The sequence below is a fragment of the Balaenoptera physalus genome (genome assembly GCF_965194825.1).
Source record: "Balaenoptera physalus genome assembly, chromosome: X".
NCBI lineage: Eukaryota > Metazoa > Chordata > Mammalia > Artiodactyla > Balaenopteridae > Balaenoptera > Balaenoptera physalus.
In genome coordinates, this window is record NC_138903.1 from 102095767 (window position 1) to 102114200 (window position 18434).

At 38.5% G+C, this 18434-nt stretch overlaps 1 protein-coding gene across 5 annotated transcripts in view; it reads left to right on the forward strand.

Moving 5' to 3' along the window:
* PLS3 (plastin 3) overlaps positions 1-18434 on the forward strand; it is a 90544-nt gene that overhangs the window by 12976 nt on the left and 59134 nt on the right. The window contains exon 1 of one of the 5 annotated variants that reach the window (XM_082445540.1): positions 16716-16856. The exons of 3 other annotated variants lie outside the window; for them this stretch is intronic. The gene's annotated coding sequence lies outside the window, so the exon portion shown is untranslated. Of the gene's footprint in view, positions 1-16715; positions 16878-18434 lie in introns of those variants that run through there. One more of the 5 variants, XM_082445538.1, reaches the window with a different exon arrangement.

Below are 18434 nucleotides of genomic sequence, written 5' to 3' on the forward strand. Positions count from 1 at the left end.
CCAAGGATGATAAAAAGAATCAGTTACAGATCAGAGTTTTTCTTTCAAGAACCCTTCAGGCCAATATAGCTAATGACACCTAGAACTGATCTCTGCCATTATCTTCTGTATTCAACCCACAGAGAAGTTCCTGGACCTAGTTGCCTTATTCTGGGCAGGCCAACTAGGAAAGGATAGGCCTCCCTGAGAGAGGAGGGCTGCAGTTCAGTCAAGAAAAGATACAATTTCCCAGAGACCCATTTAGAACTTCCTATTTAATTACTTAATTCATTTAACAGGCCTTTATTAATTATCAACAGTGTGCTAGGCACTGTTATCACTAAGATAATTAACATAATGTGCCATCGTTTGAAGAGCTCAGAGTCTAATCCAGCCACTGATTTTTGCAGAAGAGGCGACAGAGGTCTAATGCAGTGGTGGAGGACAGTGGTGGGGGATGGGGTCTCCTGATACCTAATCCATCACTCTTCTTGCCATAAATTTAAATACCACATCCAGAGTCCAGCGTGGTTCACTAGGAATGCCTCTTCCACCCTGAATCAGTTTATACAAACTGGAGTTTTCTTTCAGATGTTAACAAAATGGCAGATGCCATGTCTTTAAAGTTGACATAAACTCTCTGAAACTCACTTCACCTATAACTTAAGCAACATTATTTAACTCGACCAACTCTTCCATAGCTAATGAAAATTCATTAGTAATAGCTTTAAAGTGGTACATTATTTTCCAGGTTGTATCTTCAACCAAAGTACTCTTATGCTTACAAAGCTGCAGTCCTAATCATTGATCTTAAAGAGTTTCCTACATTGTATTGCATCCAAAGGATTTTGAAAACTCGAATGCCAATATATTGGATATACACTGTAGGATTTATCACTTTTTTTTTTTTTGCCACACCGCGTGGCTTGCAGGATCTTAGTTCCCCGACCAGGGATTGAACCCGTGCCCCCTGCAATGGAAGCGCAGAGTCCTAACCACTGGACCTCCAGGGAATTCCCGGATTTATCACTCTTGGTTTCTTCCAAACTGGATTTTCTCTCTCAGAGAGCCAGTATTTCCCCCTTTGTATTACTCCTCACCAAGAAAAAAAATTCCATTTTATTCATTGATTCATTCACTTATTCAGATATTTACTGAGTGCCTCTATAGGTCAGGTTATTTTCTAGGCACTGGGGATTATACCTGTGACTGAAACAAATGAAAATTACCATCCTTATGAAGCTTACATCCTACTAGGGGAAGATACAAAATGAACAACAATATAGTATATTCGATGGTAATGTATTATGGAGAAAATTAAAGTTGAGGGTATAGGGAGTGGGAAGAGCGCATTGCCATTTCAAATCATGTGGTCACAGGAGGCCTCACTGAAAGGAAGATATTTGACGCAAGACATGAAGGAGATCAACGAGTGACTATCTGGGGAGAAGTGTCACTTAAGTAAATATTTCTAATAACAGATACCAAAATTGTCATGCATTGGTGGGTTCTTGCCCTGAAATTCTCCTTTATATCAGCTTGTTATTTTGGTATTGAACAGAAAAATATCATTTACCCAGATCAAATACTCTAGTGGAGTCATGAATTGACCATACAAGCTAAGACTATAGTGTCAGTAGTTATGTCTATAGTATTCTGGAAAAATTCGTGGGAATAATGTTTAAAATAGGATATGAAATTATTGCATATAAATTTTCTTCCCTTTTCCCTATCCATTTAATTATACTATATTCTGTGTTTAATTCTGAGTTAGATTTTTTTTTTTAAAAAAAAAGCTCCTCAGGTGATTCTAATGTGCAACCTGTCTGAGAAACCTGTTCTATAAATTTATTTATTTATTTATTTTTGGCTGTGTTGGGTCTTCGTTTCTGTGCAAGGGCTTTCTCTAGTTGCGGCAAGCGGGGGCCACTCTTCATCGCAGTGCGCGGGCCTCTCACTGCTGCGGCCTCTCCCGTTGCCGAGCACAGGCTCCAGACGCGCAGGCTCAGTAGTTGTGGCTCACGGGCCCAGTTGCTCCGCGGCATGTGGGATCTTCCCAGACCAGGGCTCGAACCCGTGTCCCCTGCATTGGCAGGTGGATTCTCAACCACTGCGCCACCAGGGAAGCCCTGAGTTAGATTTTTTTAATTGAACTTTTTACTTTGCAGAAATTGTAGACATGTACTTGTAAGAAATAACACAGAGAGATCCTGTGTACCCTTTACTCAGTTTCCCCCAAGTCTTTCCTCTTCAAGACCATAGTACAGTACCCAAGCCAAGATGTTGACATTGATACAGTCAAGATGCCGAACAGTTCCGTCACCACTAGAATCCTTTTTGTTACCCTTTTGTAACAGCACACACTTTCTTCCACCCTCCCCTGCACCTGCCCCATCTCTACCCCTGGAAACCACTAATCTGTTTCTCATTTCTATAATTTTGTCATTTCAAAAGTATTATGTAAATGAAATCAGAGTATGCAATCTTTTGGCTTTTTTCATTCAGCATAATTCTCTAGAGATTCATCCAAGTTGTGTATATCAATACCTTCCTCCTTTTTATTGCTGAGTAGTATTTCATGGTGTAAATGTACCATAATTCTTTTTTTTTTAATAAATACATATACTCAAGGATGCTTGCTCATTGCTTTGTTGTTTTTTTTTTAATTTTATTTATTTATTTATTTATTTATTTTTGGCTGTGTTGGGTCTTCGTTTCTGTGCGAGGGCTTCCTCTAGTTGCAGCGAGCGGGGCCACTCTTCATCGCCGTGCGCGGGCCTCTCACTGTCGCGGCCTCTCTTGTTGCGGAGCACAGGCTCCAGACGCGCAGGCTCAGTAGTTGTGGCGCACGGGCTTAGTTGCTCCGCGGCATGTGGGATCTTCCCAGACCAGGGCTCGAACCCGTGTCCCCTGCATTAGCAGGCAGATTCTCAACCACTGCGCCACCAGGGAAGCCCCTACCATAGTTTTTTTACCCATTCACACATTGAAGGACATCTGGGCCATTTCTCGTTTTGGCTGCTACAAATAAAGCTGCTACAAATATTTGTGTACAGGTTTTTCTGTGATTGTAAATTTTCATTTCTCTGGGATTAATGCCCAAAAAATGCAATCTCTGGGTCATATGAGAGTTGCATATTTAATTTTATAAGAAACTATCAAAATGTTTTTCTGTAGTGACTTGTACCATTTAATCTCCTACCAGCAACGTATGAGCGACTCAGTTTTTCTACATCCTTGCTAGCACTTAGTATTGTCACATTTTTATTCTAGCTATTCTGATAGGTGTGTAGTGATATCCCATTTTTGTTTCATTTTGCATTTCCCAGTGGTTAATGATGCTGAGCATCTTTTTATGTGTTTGTTTCCCATCTGTATATCCTCTTTGGTGAAATATCTGTTCATGTCTTTTGCCTATTTTCCAGTTGGATTGTTTTTTAATGTTGAGTTTTGAGAGGTCTTTATATATTCTAGATAACAATCCTTTGTCAGATATGTGGTATACAGCTATTTTCTCCTAGTCTGTAGCTTGTCTTTCCATCCTCCAAGCAAGGTCTTTCACAGAACAAAAGTATTATTTTGACAAGGCCAAGTTGATCAATGTTTCCTTTTATGGATTGTCTTTTTGGTGTCATGTCCAAGGCCCCTTCACCAAACATGGTTCCTGATGAATTTTTCAAAAAATTTTTTCTAAAGTTTTATGGTGTTATGTTTCACATTTAAGTCTGTGGCCCATTTTGAGTTAATTTTGGTGTAAATCTTTATACAAAATTACACAAAATGAGGTCTAGGTCAGAGTTCTTATTTTTTCCCCCTATGGTTGTCCAGTTGCTGTAGCACCATTCCTCCACTGATGAGCTTTTGCACGCTTATCAAAAATCAGTTGAGCTTATTTGTGTAGGTCTATTTCTGGGTTCTCTGGCCTGTTCCATTGTTCTTCATGTGTTGCTCTGTAACCACACTATCTTGATTGCTGTAGCTACAAGAAATGACTTAACACCAGGCAGAGTGAGTTCACCCAGTCTATTTTTCAATAAATTTTACCTGTTCTAAGACCTGTTTCTTTCCACATAAATTTTTAGAATAAGCTGGTCTATGACCACAAAAAACTGTGCTGTCAATAGGAATTACATTAATAAATTAGAATTTTGAGATTGCATATGTAATGTTAATTAAGTTAAAAATGATAATTCCATTAAGGAAGACAATTTAATTTCTTCTGTAGTCTCATGCTAGGTCTTATTTTCTAAAGTGGTGCCTACTTTTATGATTTTTAAATCACTGAACAAATATTAATTGGTCATTTCTCTTCAGATAGAACTTGGATATCTTTTTTTTAATTACCAATATTGAAACTTTTCTTGATTTAGGTATATAACTTTCAAGTTCTAAATCACTGATATGTTTTTGAATTTTAAAATTATTTGAAGAGTTCTTTCCAGACTTTTTAAAGACTCCCCCCACCCCGCACCTTAGATTTCTCTTTGCAAGACTCCTAAACCTACTGCCTTAAGTATGGTTTACCTCTTCTGTTGTTTCAAACAAATGCATTAACCCACATAGCAAAACACAATATGCCACTAAATCATTGGGATTTAGGGTATTGGAGTTTAGGATGTGTTTGTTAGTCATGAATAGTAAATCAAAACATTTTAAATGAAAACTTTTGTGCATTCTCATGCTTTGATCTTTGATTCTGAAAAATAAAATCTTAAAAATTACAGAAAGAATCTGGTAAACCTCTTAATTTAAAAAGGGCACTTGGAAACTTACTATTAGGGATTAAAAAAAGAGAAGAGGACTGTTAAACTGATTAGGGCTGAAGAAGAAAGGAACAGAAAATGTCACCTTGTTTGGGTGCGGGAAAAGTGAATGAGATCATGCTTTCATTTCTGTCTTGCTTTCTCAAGATAAAGCTTTTCCACCCTTCTTTCTGCTTCTTGATTCAGGGTGGAAGCACCAAAAAAACTTGGCTCTCTTTCCCATCCTGTTTATATTCTAAATTGGCTTTTATTGTTTTAATAAATATGTCACTGGCAGCCTGTAACATTCTGAATATGGCATTAAGTGGTTACACTCAGAAAGCAGGAATTTGAAAATCACAGTCCAGTTATACTACCTTAAACACAATTAACAGAATTACTTCTCAATAAGGAAAACTTACCTAAGTTATAGCATGTGGCTCATATAGTTTTAGTATAATTATTACAGTGAAATTTACTACCACTAAGCATTGTGTACAGAGTTCTGAAAGGACAAAAGTGTGATCCAAGAATAGTAAGCCAAGATGTCATTCAAAAATGAAGGTACTAGGCAGTTCCCATGAATATAAAAGAACTCGTAGAAAAGAGAAATACTCGAAAGTGAAATTCAGCCAATTAAAAAATAGGACAAAATTAAGATTTTAAGAATAGAGGAGCCTTGGTAAAAGGATGTATGATGATCACTGAATCCATTTAAATACAGAATTAATACTGAAAAAAAATTTACTACCACTAATATCAGTGATTTGTTTCTTCCCCATCTACTCCTAACTTTGTTTAGGTTAATAGTCACAGCTACAGCAAAACCTATCCTGTGATGGAAAAAAAGTGTAATTTAAGGTAGAATGCAGTATGATGGTACTCATCAAACAGATATTCCAACTTCTTTCTTCACATGTAGCTTATCTGCATTTTTGTATTTGGTCTAATGAGAGACTTTTAAAAGCTCATTCTCTAAAGCAGTGAATTCTCAGAGCCAGTGAGCCTACCATAGTCTACCCCATCAAAAGAACCCTGCTAATGGCTTAGCCAATTTCTGAGGTAAGAGTACCAGGGAGAGGGATAAACTGGGAGAAGGAAGAAGTTGCTCTTGCATGGATGACTTTTTGCTAACAATATGATTTTTAGCAAGCGAAGGCCACAAAAGTTGTTTGATTTGTGGCAGAATTAATTATGAGACTTTTTAGCTGTACCAGGTTAACAGATTGCCAAATAAAATACTGAGCAAGCAAGACTGGTCAGTTACAATTCAGTGTCTAGAAATCTGAGCCAGCATTAGTGTTATGTTTATGGATTCAACTCCATCCTCAGAGAAATACAATCAGGGTATCAGCAAAAATAAGAGTTATGGGGTATCTCCCAGACATTTGAATAGAAAGGGCACATAACACTGTGTGAGACCACAGTATTTTTGCAGCCAATCTTAAGGATAAATCTACATTGTATTCAGGATGCTGTGTTGGGCCAAAACTTAACAATGACCATTATGTGTAGAAAATAGCAACCATTGTTGTTGCGTTAAACTCTCTCTGGAGATTAAAAAACATTTTTAATTAACCTAATAAAACCCCAATGGCAACATAACCAAAGAAATTAACATAACCAGAGAAGAATGGGTAGAAGCAGAAAACCTAGTGCAATTGTTGAGTTATCCTGGCAAAGGAACCCTGAACTATGTGAAGCTGTTGACTGTTTACTGTTTGTCTAAAAAAGCAACTCCAAAAGTATACACATACACACAAACACACACACATTTGGATTTTTCAGCTAGATCTTTAAGCGGGCTGTTTCATGACAAGCTCCCAAAGAAATGGAATTAATTTGTGGTGTGGTTTTTTTTTTTTGTTTTTTTAAATTTATTTATTTATTTTTGGCTGCGTTGGGTCTTCGTTGCTGCACGTGGGCTTTCTCTAGTTGCGGCGAGCGGGGGCTACTCTTTGTCGCGGTGCCCGGGCTTCTCATTGTGGTGGTGTCTCTTGTTGGGGAGCACGGGCTGTAGGCACGTGGGCTTCAGTAGTTGTGGCTCGCGGGCTCAGTAGTTGTGGCTCGCGGGCTCTAGAGCGCAGGCTCAGTAGTTGTAGCGCACGGGCTTAGTTGCTCTGCGGCAGGTGGGATCTTCCCGGACCAGGGCTCGAACCCGTGTGCTCTGCATTGGCAGGCAGATTCTTAACCACTGCGCCGCCAGGGAAGTTCCTGGGGTGTGTTTTGAAAGTGTTTATATATATATGTGCTTGCAAGAATTACACGGAAGAATTAGACCGACAGAGTACTTGGTGATTCTTGAAGTGAATATTGGCAACCTTAAAGATGTTTTATTAGACAACAAGGCAACAGTTTTCCTCTGTCTTCACAATAATAGCAGAAGTCAGAAAATATTCCACATGCAAATATATCTGAACCTCTTCATGAATGCATTTAACACTTTGAAGTGATGGCAACATCTGGTAACAAGTAGAAACCAGCATCTTATAAAAACTGCGGCTTCATGTTACCACTTCATCTGAATTAGTCATTTAAGGGAGTTTTATAAGTCTTCCTAAAAACTGACAAGGTTAATCTTGGACTAGGGCAGACAGGCAGGAAATGCTGAAGCGGCTGTTTCTTTTGAAGGTTTTGTGATTCCTTGTGAGGTCAAAAAGTAGTCGTTTTAAAGTTAAGAAAGCTAAAGCATTGAGATCTTGACAACTTAAGTGCGATTTTTCTTTTTTGTGTGTGTGGCAATTTTGAAGGAAAACTTGATAAAATTCAGAGTTCTTTATACCTTCCATTCCACTTTTCTCTGAAATGCCTTTTTTTTTCGGAAAGTGGAGAATTAGAAAATCATTCAGCTGCCAAATATGATCATGGATTCGGTGCCACTAGAAAGATATAACCTACCGTTTCTTTGGCTGGATTACCTCTTTGGAATCACCCTATTTTGTAGGGTTACCCAATGGGACAAGAGTAGATGTCTTTTATGTTTATTTATGTGATTTGCATTAAAAGTGCTAAAAGTTTATTCTTTATTATGTAATAAACCACTATAGCACATGACAGTGAGTTTAATTCCTTTAGCATGCAATGTTATTATCACAAATTTATTTAACAGATACTTTTTTTCATTTGAAAGTAAATATTTGTTCCTGAATTTTTTTCTTCCATTTTGTTGAGACATAATTGACGTACAGCATTAAGGTGTACAGTATAATGATTAGACTTACATACATCATGAAATGATTATCACAGTAAGTTTAGTGAATATTCATCATCTCATATAGATACAAAATAAAAGAGAAAGAAAAAAATTTTTTTTCTTGTGATGAGGACTCTTAGGATTTGCTCTCTTAACTTTCATATATAACATACAGCAGTGTTAATTTCTCATATTGTACATTACATCCCTAGTACTTATTTATCTTACAGCTGGAAGTTTGTACCTTTTGATTGCTTTCATCCAATCCCCCCGCCCCCACCCTCCTTAACAGATACTTATTGCCTGCCTACTGTGTGCCAGGCACTGTTCTAGATGCTTGAGATAGATTGGTGAAAAGATAAATCACTGCCCTCATAGAGCTTAATAAATATTAAAGATGAAAACAATGGAGCAATTTTAAATCCTTTAATCTATCACTCAGCTTTTAAAGACCTACACTGAATGAGTTTTGAGAACTCTTGCACATTTTACCTGAAGTTTGAATAGGGAAAAATTGATAATTTGTTTGGAATATATGGCAATAAGCTGGAAGATGATAGTTAAAGTAAATGTTTGATTTTTTTGATTCTCACTTTTATTTTTCATTTATCAGTGTTATAATTAGACCCCTTGAGTAACTGAGGAATGTTACTGATTTAACTTGTGGATTTATTCTTTAGGATGGTCTTAATTTATATGGGGGGGGGCGGGCGGTGTGAATGGACATAGTAGCCCTGAAAATTAAAATATGGAATCTGTAACTGCTGTCTTCTTTCATTGGAAGAATTATAGAATACTTAATGTATTTAATGTTCACCATGGAAAGTGAATGTATTGCTCAGTTATTTTTGCCTATGTGAGTAGTACAAGAGCTGACTCAAAGGAGATGACATGATGGTTCCTGTCCTGAAGTAAAATAAGATGATGGGGTTGTGGTGGAAAAATGATGTGGTCATGCCCATATTTGCTCACATCTCTTGTTGGTTTCCTTTTATAGAGGAAAACCAAAGAGAGTCTCATTTCTTATTTTTTAAGTTTCCTTTTTGTATTTTCTTTTCATGCCATTTTCCTTTTTTTTTTCCTTAAAATTGCATTATCCTGATTTGCAGTTCAGTTGGCTCAAGCTGAGCTTTGTAATAGTATAAGTACCCCTTAGAATGGTCATAGTGGAGGCATTATACCCATTTTAGGGAATCAATTACATATATGGACACAGACACTCTGAGCTCCTTGAATGTAAAAGGCATATTTCATAAATCTTTCTATTTCCTGATGCCATCTAAGTACAGTGCCTTTTACAGAGTGGATGTTCATTCAGTGTTCGTGTAATGAATGAATATGAGCCAGGAATTTTATTTTTGCTTTCCAAAATACAAAATACTTTTTTCTAAGCTCATGGAATTTTTAAAAGCTTATTTTTATGGAAAATTTCAAACATATAAAGTAAAATAGCATAAGGAACCCCCCCACAGTTTCAATAGTTTATCAATATTTGATGTTCTTATATTTCATCTTTCCTCTCCCCTTTTTTGTTGTTTGGGATTTGCTTTCAAATAACCCGCATATTATTTTATACATAAATACTATAGTTCACTTCATTTTTAATATTTTAAAATAGTAATAATTCTGCATTTCATACAGAGTCTAACTTTCAAAGCCTTTCTTTTCTAGTATCAGAGAAGGAAACTCTTACTGATTATCAGAAGAAAAATCTGACTTGCTACATATGAACTGGATATTTTTAAGTAGTTTTATAACAAATATATTGTCTTTCTTAATCTTTTAAAAAATGTATTAAAAGTTTCTAAAAACTACACTATCATGATAAATTCCCATCTCATGGACATGAACCTGATTCTGCAAAATGTTCTTTGGAGTAAATAACCTGTAGATTGGTCCCCTCAGAATTGATAGTAATCAATTAATTTTTCTTTTCACAGTTCAACAGAACAGAACTCACGTTAAAACCTATTCTGGTAATTGCATTCTCAGTTTTGAAATTTCTTGTTAAAAACCTATGGACCCTATGTTTTTTGTCTCTCTAAAATTAGATGACTCCATCATAAATATTACCAAATAAAGCACCAGTTCTCAATAGAGAAGTATGCCACATAGTCCCTTGGAGATCAAAATTACTTGTATAATAACACTAAGATGTTCTTTGCTTTTTCACTGTACTGACAGAAGCAATGGTGGGTAAAACTGCTAGTGCCTTAGCCCCACACTGTATTAGTAGTCTTTGTATTCAACACCATACCCTTCCTGTTAGAAAAAGACCTATAACATGCAGTTCATTAATGAATGTCCTTGATTAAGCAGGAAAAATTAATTTTATTAAATCCCAACTCTTGGGTATACATCTTTTCAATATTATGTGTGATGAAATGGGAAGTACATAAAAAACATTTCTGCTGCATATGGATTTACAGTGATTGTCTTGAGGAAAAGCACTTGTGCAGTTTTTTGATTTGCAAGCTAAACTAGCTGCACTTTTAGAAAATAGAAAACCATTTTTACTTGAAAGAGCAAATGACGTATTAACTGATAATTCAGACCTGAATATTTGGCAGATATGTTATCAAAAGTGAATCAAGTGTGCTAGTCGCTGCAAGGAAAACGGCTGAGGGTATTTGTTGCCAATGATAAAGTTAGAGATTTCAAGCAAAAATTCAAATTCTTGAAAACTTGCGTCAGCCACCATGCATCAATACTTAGACTTTTCTACTGAGGTTGGTGGTGTTTTTAATGGAAGTGATTTGTTAGATATTGTAAAATGAAGTGTGACAACAGAGCTGTACTAGTCAAACAATATTGTTCCATATGATCAGTGCATGATGTTCTGAAATCAAGCATGGGTAAAAGGTCCATTTAAAGTGCAAGATAGACCAATGGATTTTAACGTAACAGAGTATGAAAACGTCATTGATCTGATATCAGATTCCACACTGCAACAACTATTTAAGAAACTAGCACTTACCCAGTTTTGGCGTGGTATTATAAAGAAGAATATCCATAATTATCCGAAAAGGCTCCTAAAATACTTCCTTTTTCCAAACAACGTATCTGTGGGAGGCCATGTTTTCTTCATATACTTGAATCAAAACAACATATTGCAACAGACAATGCAGAAGCAGATATGAAAATCCAGCTGTCACTGTATTTAGTTAAACAAAGATGTAAACAATATACTCTTCTATTTTTTTTTTTCCTGCAAACACCTTTGTTTCCATTTGGCTCACGGCTTAGGTGAGGGCCCCAGGGTGGTCAAAAAGCTGCCTAGTGGCTGCAGAGAGGGGCTCAGGCAGAAGCCCTGACACCGGAGGGATGCAGAGGGGCCCCTCAAAGGCCGCTGGGCTCCAGAGGCCCCCATCGTACTTGAGGGTGAGCCTTTGGAAGAGCTACTGGCTCAGCCCCCCACTCCAACCCCGGCGGCAGCCTGCGCCAGTGGGAGGTGGGGTCAGTCAGGTGGTCGCCATCTGCTTGATGAGTTTCAGCTGCTCCTCCAGGAAGTGGCTCTCCAGGAAGTCATGGGTGGGTGTCTGCGCGGCCAGAGCCCAGGGGTGCAGGTCCACAAGGGCCTGGCTCAGGTTCTTCTCCAGGGCCGTGGCAGCTTCCTTGTTGTCCAGAGTTTTACCCCATTCATCTTGGGACGGCTTCTGCGCTCCTGGAAGAGGGCACAGCCGCTTTGCTGGTTTTGCATCTTCAAGAGACGCTGGGCGCCCTTGCCCTTCTCCATGGCGGACTCACAAAAGAAGTGGCCCACGCTCTCCAGAGCCACATCCTCGCAGGAGAAATAGAAGCCCAGAGGGAGGTAGGTGTAGGAGGGCCCAGATGCAGGTTGACCCCTGTGGTTGACGGCTGCCCCCACCTGGGTGGAATAATTCTGACAAATCTGGGAGCTCATGGTTGATCAGCAGTAAGGAGCTAAGCTCCGAAAAAACGGTGTTGGCTGGTTTCGGAGGCCGAGGACGGCAGAGTGGTTGGTTCCTAAGGATGCGACAGGAAAAGAGGTTCCAGGGTGATTGGAGGCTGGAAAAGGGGGCGTCCCTGGGTCTGTTCCATTCAAACACTGTTGAAGCAAGAGACATCCGGAGGAGCGAGGCGTGCCCTGCCTCTTCCCATTAAATTTTTTTAAAATATAGTTTTCATTTTTAAATGTTATTTATATTAGCATGAGGTGGGTTTAGTTTTTTTTTTTTTTAAATAAGTTTATTTATTTATTTATTTTTGGGTGTGTTGGGTCTTCGTTTCTGTGCAAGGGCTTTCTCTAGTTGCGGCGAGTGGGGGCCACTCTTCATCGCGGTGTGCGGGCCTCTCACTATCGCGGCCTCTCTTGTTGCGGAGCACAGGCTCCAGACGCGCAGGCTCAGCAATTGTGGCTCACGGGCCTAGTTGCTCCGCGGCATGTGGGATCTTCCCAGACCAGGGCTCGAACCTGTGTCCCCTGCATTGGCAGGCTGATTCTCAACCACTGCGCCACCAGGGAAGCCCGGGTTTAGTTTTTTTTTAAATAAATATCTTTAAAATGTCCTAGTTGTAATTTCTAATATGATAAAGACACTGATCTAACCCACATATCAAAAAGCTTTTTGGGGTCCTCAGGTCCTGAGGCCAAAAAGTTTAGGAGCTGCTGGGTTAGTTGGGTTTTTTTGTTTGTTTCTTTTCCTTCCCTATCCTTTTTTTGAATGAGAGACCCTCAGGATAGGAAGGTGTAGAGCATATGAGTTATTTCTTTGTATGATTTTATTAGCTATGAACAGAACACAGATGTCTCCCCCCCAGTTTCATTGAGACATAATTGACATATAACATTGTATTAGTTTAAGGTGTACAACGAGATGGTTTAATATATGTATGTATCGTGAAATGATTAATACAATAAGTCTAGTTAACATCCACCACCCCACAGTTACTTTTTTATTCTTGTGATGAGAACTTTTAAGATTTACTCTCTTAGCAACTTTGAAATATGCAGTTCAGTGTTGTTAACTGTATATAGTCACCACAGATGTCTTCCAAATCACTTCCTTATCCCGTGTGTAGTTCAACTGATAATTTTTGGAGGGCCCATGCTTTAAATCCTTCTGTTTATTTCAGCCTTTTGTTTTAGGGCATTAGGACAAGGTATATAATTTAATATATAATAAGACATCCTGTTTTAAAAGGTTGATTACTTTGTTATGTAAAAACAGAGCTCACAAATATTTACTGTTGGGGAGACAGCCCTTGGAATATTGAAATTAAAATGTTCTTGTGGCTTATTTACCCGCCCCCCCCCCAATCATCACGTAAACCAGATCTACTTGATTGTTAAAACTGACACAGCCACGCAACAGGAAGTTTGTGTACCTAATACTGTTCCTGGCATAAATTTCCTAAACTTTCCAATATAGCCCAAAATTACAGTAGCAATATCCTCCGTGTTAATTTGGTACCTGTTTTATGTTAGATCCCTTTGCTTTGATGTTTCACTCACTGTGAGTGTTATTTGTTTGTTTACTTTATAAGTCATGAAGATGGGTAAAATCCTGTTCCATTAAAGGATGATAGATCAGTGTTATTGAGGTGTGGCATTAAGCACAGTGGGAGAGGCCTCCATTGTACGTGTCACACATGGAAAGAATATAACCCGTACTGGGTGTGGTGGGGAGGGGATGATGTTTGAATGAAAGTTGCAAGAGACTTTAAAAATACTATGCCTAGGTCTTGTGTCCTAACTGCAGATTACACCCATACGTCTATGAAATTCTCATGCAGCTTTGGGTGTGCCTCTTTCCTTCCTTCCCACCCTGAAGGGTGTATGTGTCCACAGGTGCATGTGTGAACTTTTAACTTTATGGATTTGTTTGTAACATTTGAGAGAGAGTGAGAGCTTGTGCACTTTACGTGTACAGATAAAACATAGGTTGGTTTCTATTGACTTTCCCCAGCATTCATCATGATGAATTTGGAATGTAAAAGTTGTTTTCATTCCGTGGCCTGCTTATAAAAATGTGCAATGGATTACATAACCCTTGCCACCATCTTCTGTTCCCAAAGCAATTTTCATTACCCATAGGAAAAACAGAGATGCTGTTCACACACATACTCACACACATGCACATACACAAACGCCAATACCCCCCCTTGGCCCTGCACACCTGCACATACGTCATATGATGAGACATTTAGAAGGTTACAGAATGGGCCGCAGGCCGAAACTGGCTGAACTACTGATGTGATACAACAGTCTTTTAGGAAATGTCCTGGTATTTACTAGGTAGAAGATGTCCATTTTTAAAGGGAGTATCCATTCCTAGAACTTTCACCACAATATTTTGCAGTTGAAGTGAATTCTATCATGTTATGGTGAGTGGACTTTAAAATCAACAACTGGGTGTTGACAGATTTCACTGTGATCAAAGATTAGCCTTAGAGTTCAGAAAGCTAGAAAGCATATACATTCCAGATGACCAAGAAAGGGAAAGACAAGGAAGCTGTTTCTGGGTAGCATGATCATTGAGGAAGTTAATTTTTTAAAATTTTTGTCTGCATTGGGTCTTCGTTGCGGCGAGCGGGGGCTACCCTTTGTTGCGGTGAGCGGGAGCTACCCTTTGTTGCGGTGTATGGGCTTCTCATTGCCGTGGCTTCTCTTGTTGCGGAGCACAGGCTCTAGGCACGCGGGCTTCAGTAGTTGTGGCACGCGGGCTCAGTAGTTGTGGCTCACGGGCTCTAGAGTGCAGGATCAGTAGTTGTGGCGCACGGGCTTAGTTGCTCCACGGCATGTGGGATCTTCCCGGACCAGGGCTCAAACCTGTGTCCCCTGCATTGGCAGGCGGATTCTTAACCACTGCGCCACCAGGGAAGCGCGAGGAAGTTAATTTAATAGCACTTGGGACAGACCCATCTAAGTGTTGTGAAGTGACAAGTGTGGCTAAAGAAAAGTAAGGCTGGGGAAACTCAACATTGCTGGCCTGTCACTGATACTGCCTTCTTACCGGAGGCAATTGCCTGTGCCCCAGTTTTCCCTGGAAATGCATGATAATACATACACATATACCCTTTCTTCCAGTTAGCTCAAGGTGCTTGAGTGTTCCTTACTACCCCACATATTCCCTGACTGGCCACAGGCAGCTAGGGCTATGCTTGTTTCACAGATGGTGAAACTGAGACTCGGGAAAGTTGAAGAGGCTTCACATAGTGAGTCAGCAATGAAAACAGGTGGAAAAACACGTCCTCTGACTCCTGACGCTCTATTCCTTCTGTTCGGGATTGTGTTGCCTTTTGATGGTTCATGCAGTTTTTGTGATTGATGAAATAAAGTGCTTCCATTAAGGAGACGAAATGTAATCCAGTGTCTGCTAATGGTGGTTAGTGATGAGGACAGGAGAACACTCTGCCTCCTGATGTGGGCTGTCCTGATCCTTTTTACAGGTGACTGCAATGTGAGTCGCCTCCTTATTCTGAGATTTCAATGTTAGCATAAAACGCTTCACTTTGTTTTATATTATTTATAAAGGACTGGAGGATCTATTATCTCACTTTCATACTTGTTAGGTAGGTAGAGCAGATTAGGTGGGTAGAGCAGATGGTATTATGCATATTATATCCCAGACAGATTATAACAATGGCCGCCACTTACTGAGCACCTTGCTGGAGCCAGACCCTCTTATGCATTTATCTCACTTAATCATCATCACAACCCTCTGAAGTATGTGGAATTAGTTCCACTTTTATAGATAGGAACCTGGGGCTCAGAGAAGCTAAGTGATGTGTTCAAGGTCACACAGACTTGAAGTCAGTCAGATTCCTAAGACCCTGATGCTCCCATTGCACTCCATTTCCTTTCAAATGATTGACTTGCCCTATGTCAGTATTAGAAATGGTCTCCTGAGCCTAGCACAGTACTCCTATTGATTTATTGTTCTCTCCCATAAAGGGCGAGAACTCAGCTAACCAGTTGCTTCATTTAACAATTAACTGATTAGAGTTGCTAGACCAGTTAAAAAACAAATTTCAGTAATAAGAATATAGCAGTTATCACATACCTAGTGCTTAGAATTTGCCAGGCTATGATCTAAAATTTGAATGCACATTAAATCATTTAAGCATCACAACAATGTACAAAATAGTTATCATTATGTGATGTAGTTACTATTATCATCCCTGGATGAGAAAACAAGCACAAGAGCTTAAGCAGTTTGTCCAAAGACAACCTAGAAAATTGTGGAGACAGGATTTGAACCCAGTCTGGCTCCAGAACTCTAAACTACTCAGCAGTACTGCCTCTCAATAGAAAATTCAGTTCAGCAAGTATTGGCTTCGTTCCTGTATGCTAGGCTGGTAGAAAATATAGTTCCTACACTTAACAGCTTATGTATTCAACAGAAAACAAGATATAGATACTCACAGTTAATGCTCTGACACCTAGCATATGGAGTGTAAGTGTTGTATGAAGACGTGAGTAAGTATGGATCGAGATGAATAATAGAACGTAAGCGGTCTGGGACAGTTAATTTGCCTTTCTAAGTAATGCACTTTCCTATGGACGAGTGACTTGGCCTCTGGGGAGAAGCTGGTTCCATGTGTTCTAAAATAAGCAGGTTACTTGGCTAATGTTCAAACTTTAAATAGGTATGTGGGTTGTAGCTATTTGACCTGAACCAACTTTAAATTCCCTTGTGTTCTTGCATGATTTCAGTGGAGCTGGAATGAAAAAATTCACTTTTCTCTAAATGTTGTGAAGTTCGAATTTGTTAATACTTGGCAAAATACTGTGAGGCTGACAGGAAGGGAATTCGTAAGTATTGTATCATTGCTGTGTCAGGGTGCTCGCCCTCTAGCAGGAAGTGTTATGACTTGCTCTCTAAAGTTGCAATTGTGAGAAGAATGTTGGGTTTCCAGATTGGCGTTCTGGGCGTGGGAGGTTCCTTCTGTTTAGTGCTGCGAGAAAGAAACAACAGGTTTGCTCTCATCCCAGAAGGGTAACGATTTTCATATTATTTCGTTAGGCTCTAACTTTTATATTATGGAATATTTAAGCAGAAATTTACTTTAAACATCTTGAAATCCTGATTATGTGTTTGGGTAGTTACACATTTGGAGACGCTTTCTAAATCTTACGTATTCAAGTAGAAGCAAATTTGTTTTAAGAGAAAATTTTGAAGCTTAGAATCTGACTTGTTCTCTCTCTATATATTGTCTTTACTTGGGGAATATTTTAGGGACTTTGTACTTTTTAAAAATTGGTTTTGTAATCCTAATTATATAGCTGTATCTGTCAAGTCAGATGCCAAAGGTTTAAATGACAGAAACTCTTACTTTATATCTGGGGGATGGGGCGAAGGGGAATGGAATTTCAAATACTTTTGATCCCTGTTAAATGGTTTTTCAAATTCTGTGAAATAGAAGTTGAGGGTAGCTGTTATGACAGAATATGGCAAACCGATTGATATTCTACTCTTACAAAATAACTTATGACAAACAGTTGTCCTGGTGTTTATTCATACTTTCCAAAATACATGAAAATCATTGGTGATGAGATTTTGGTGGTGTTACTGTAATATGGTAGTGATAGTGATTTCTGATGCTCACAAACTCACCAGAGTTTTCTATCACATATGTTTTATTTCTCCTATTTCAATATAGCTGATTATATAAATCTCGACTCCGAATCAAGGGTAACCTCTCAAATTAGTTGTACTTAACTACACCTGTATGAGGTAAAAAGTGAAGTATGAAACAAAAGAGTCTAGTTTTCTCAATTAACAAGTACCATATTTGAGAACATATAAGCAGGGTATGTTACACTGCAGGAGGCCATTTTAGTGACTAATAGATAAACTTCCAGCTTAGCTCAAAGTCTAAGCTGAAATTTTATCTCTAGTAATTTCTGAGTTGTACATCATAATATTTTGTCTTGAGTTAACTGGTCTGATCTTGCCTTGTGAGAGATATGTACCTGAAGGTTGCCCTTGGCTTCTGTGTTATTTTTCACAGGAAAGGAGAATGGAAATACTCCTCAGGTGTGAAGGTTAATTAATTTCATTAGCAGCAGATATGTTTTTTTCATAAATTATTCAGATTATTTTTGGAAAGTGTCAGAGTTTACTTAGGAAATAAAGGGATTAGACCTTTTAAAAGAAGAATGTGCTATTTCAATCCAAGGAGTTAATACTTCTTAGCTTTGTAAAGATGGGGAAGCAGAGGTATAACTTTGTTGTGTCTTTGGGTTTGATATAGTATTCTTCATAACAGGAAAGGGGGCTTTTAGAATATGGTTAAGATGTATATTAAATATCTACAAAACTCTTGTCTAGCAAGAATTTAAAGAATGTCTTCAATCTGACTTAATTGATGTGAATGTTTCTATGGGAAAAATTATTAACTTATTTTACAATAGCCATTGCTTAAAGATCTTATCTTTATTAAGACAAAAAGAGGAAAGTAAACTTTTACTTAAAATGGAAGTATTTGATATTTCTCCAGGAAATGACACAGGATTGGACACCCTTTGGGGTTTAAGTGACTCATAGATATTG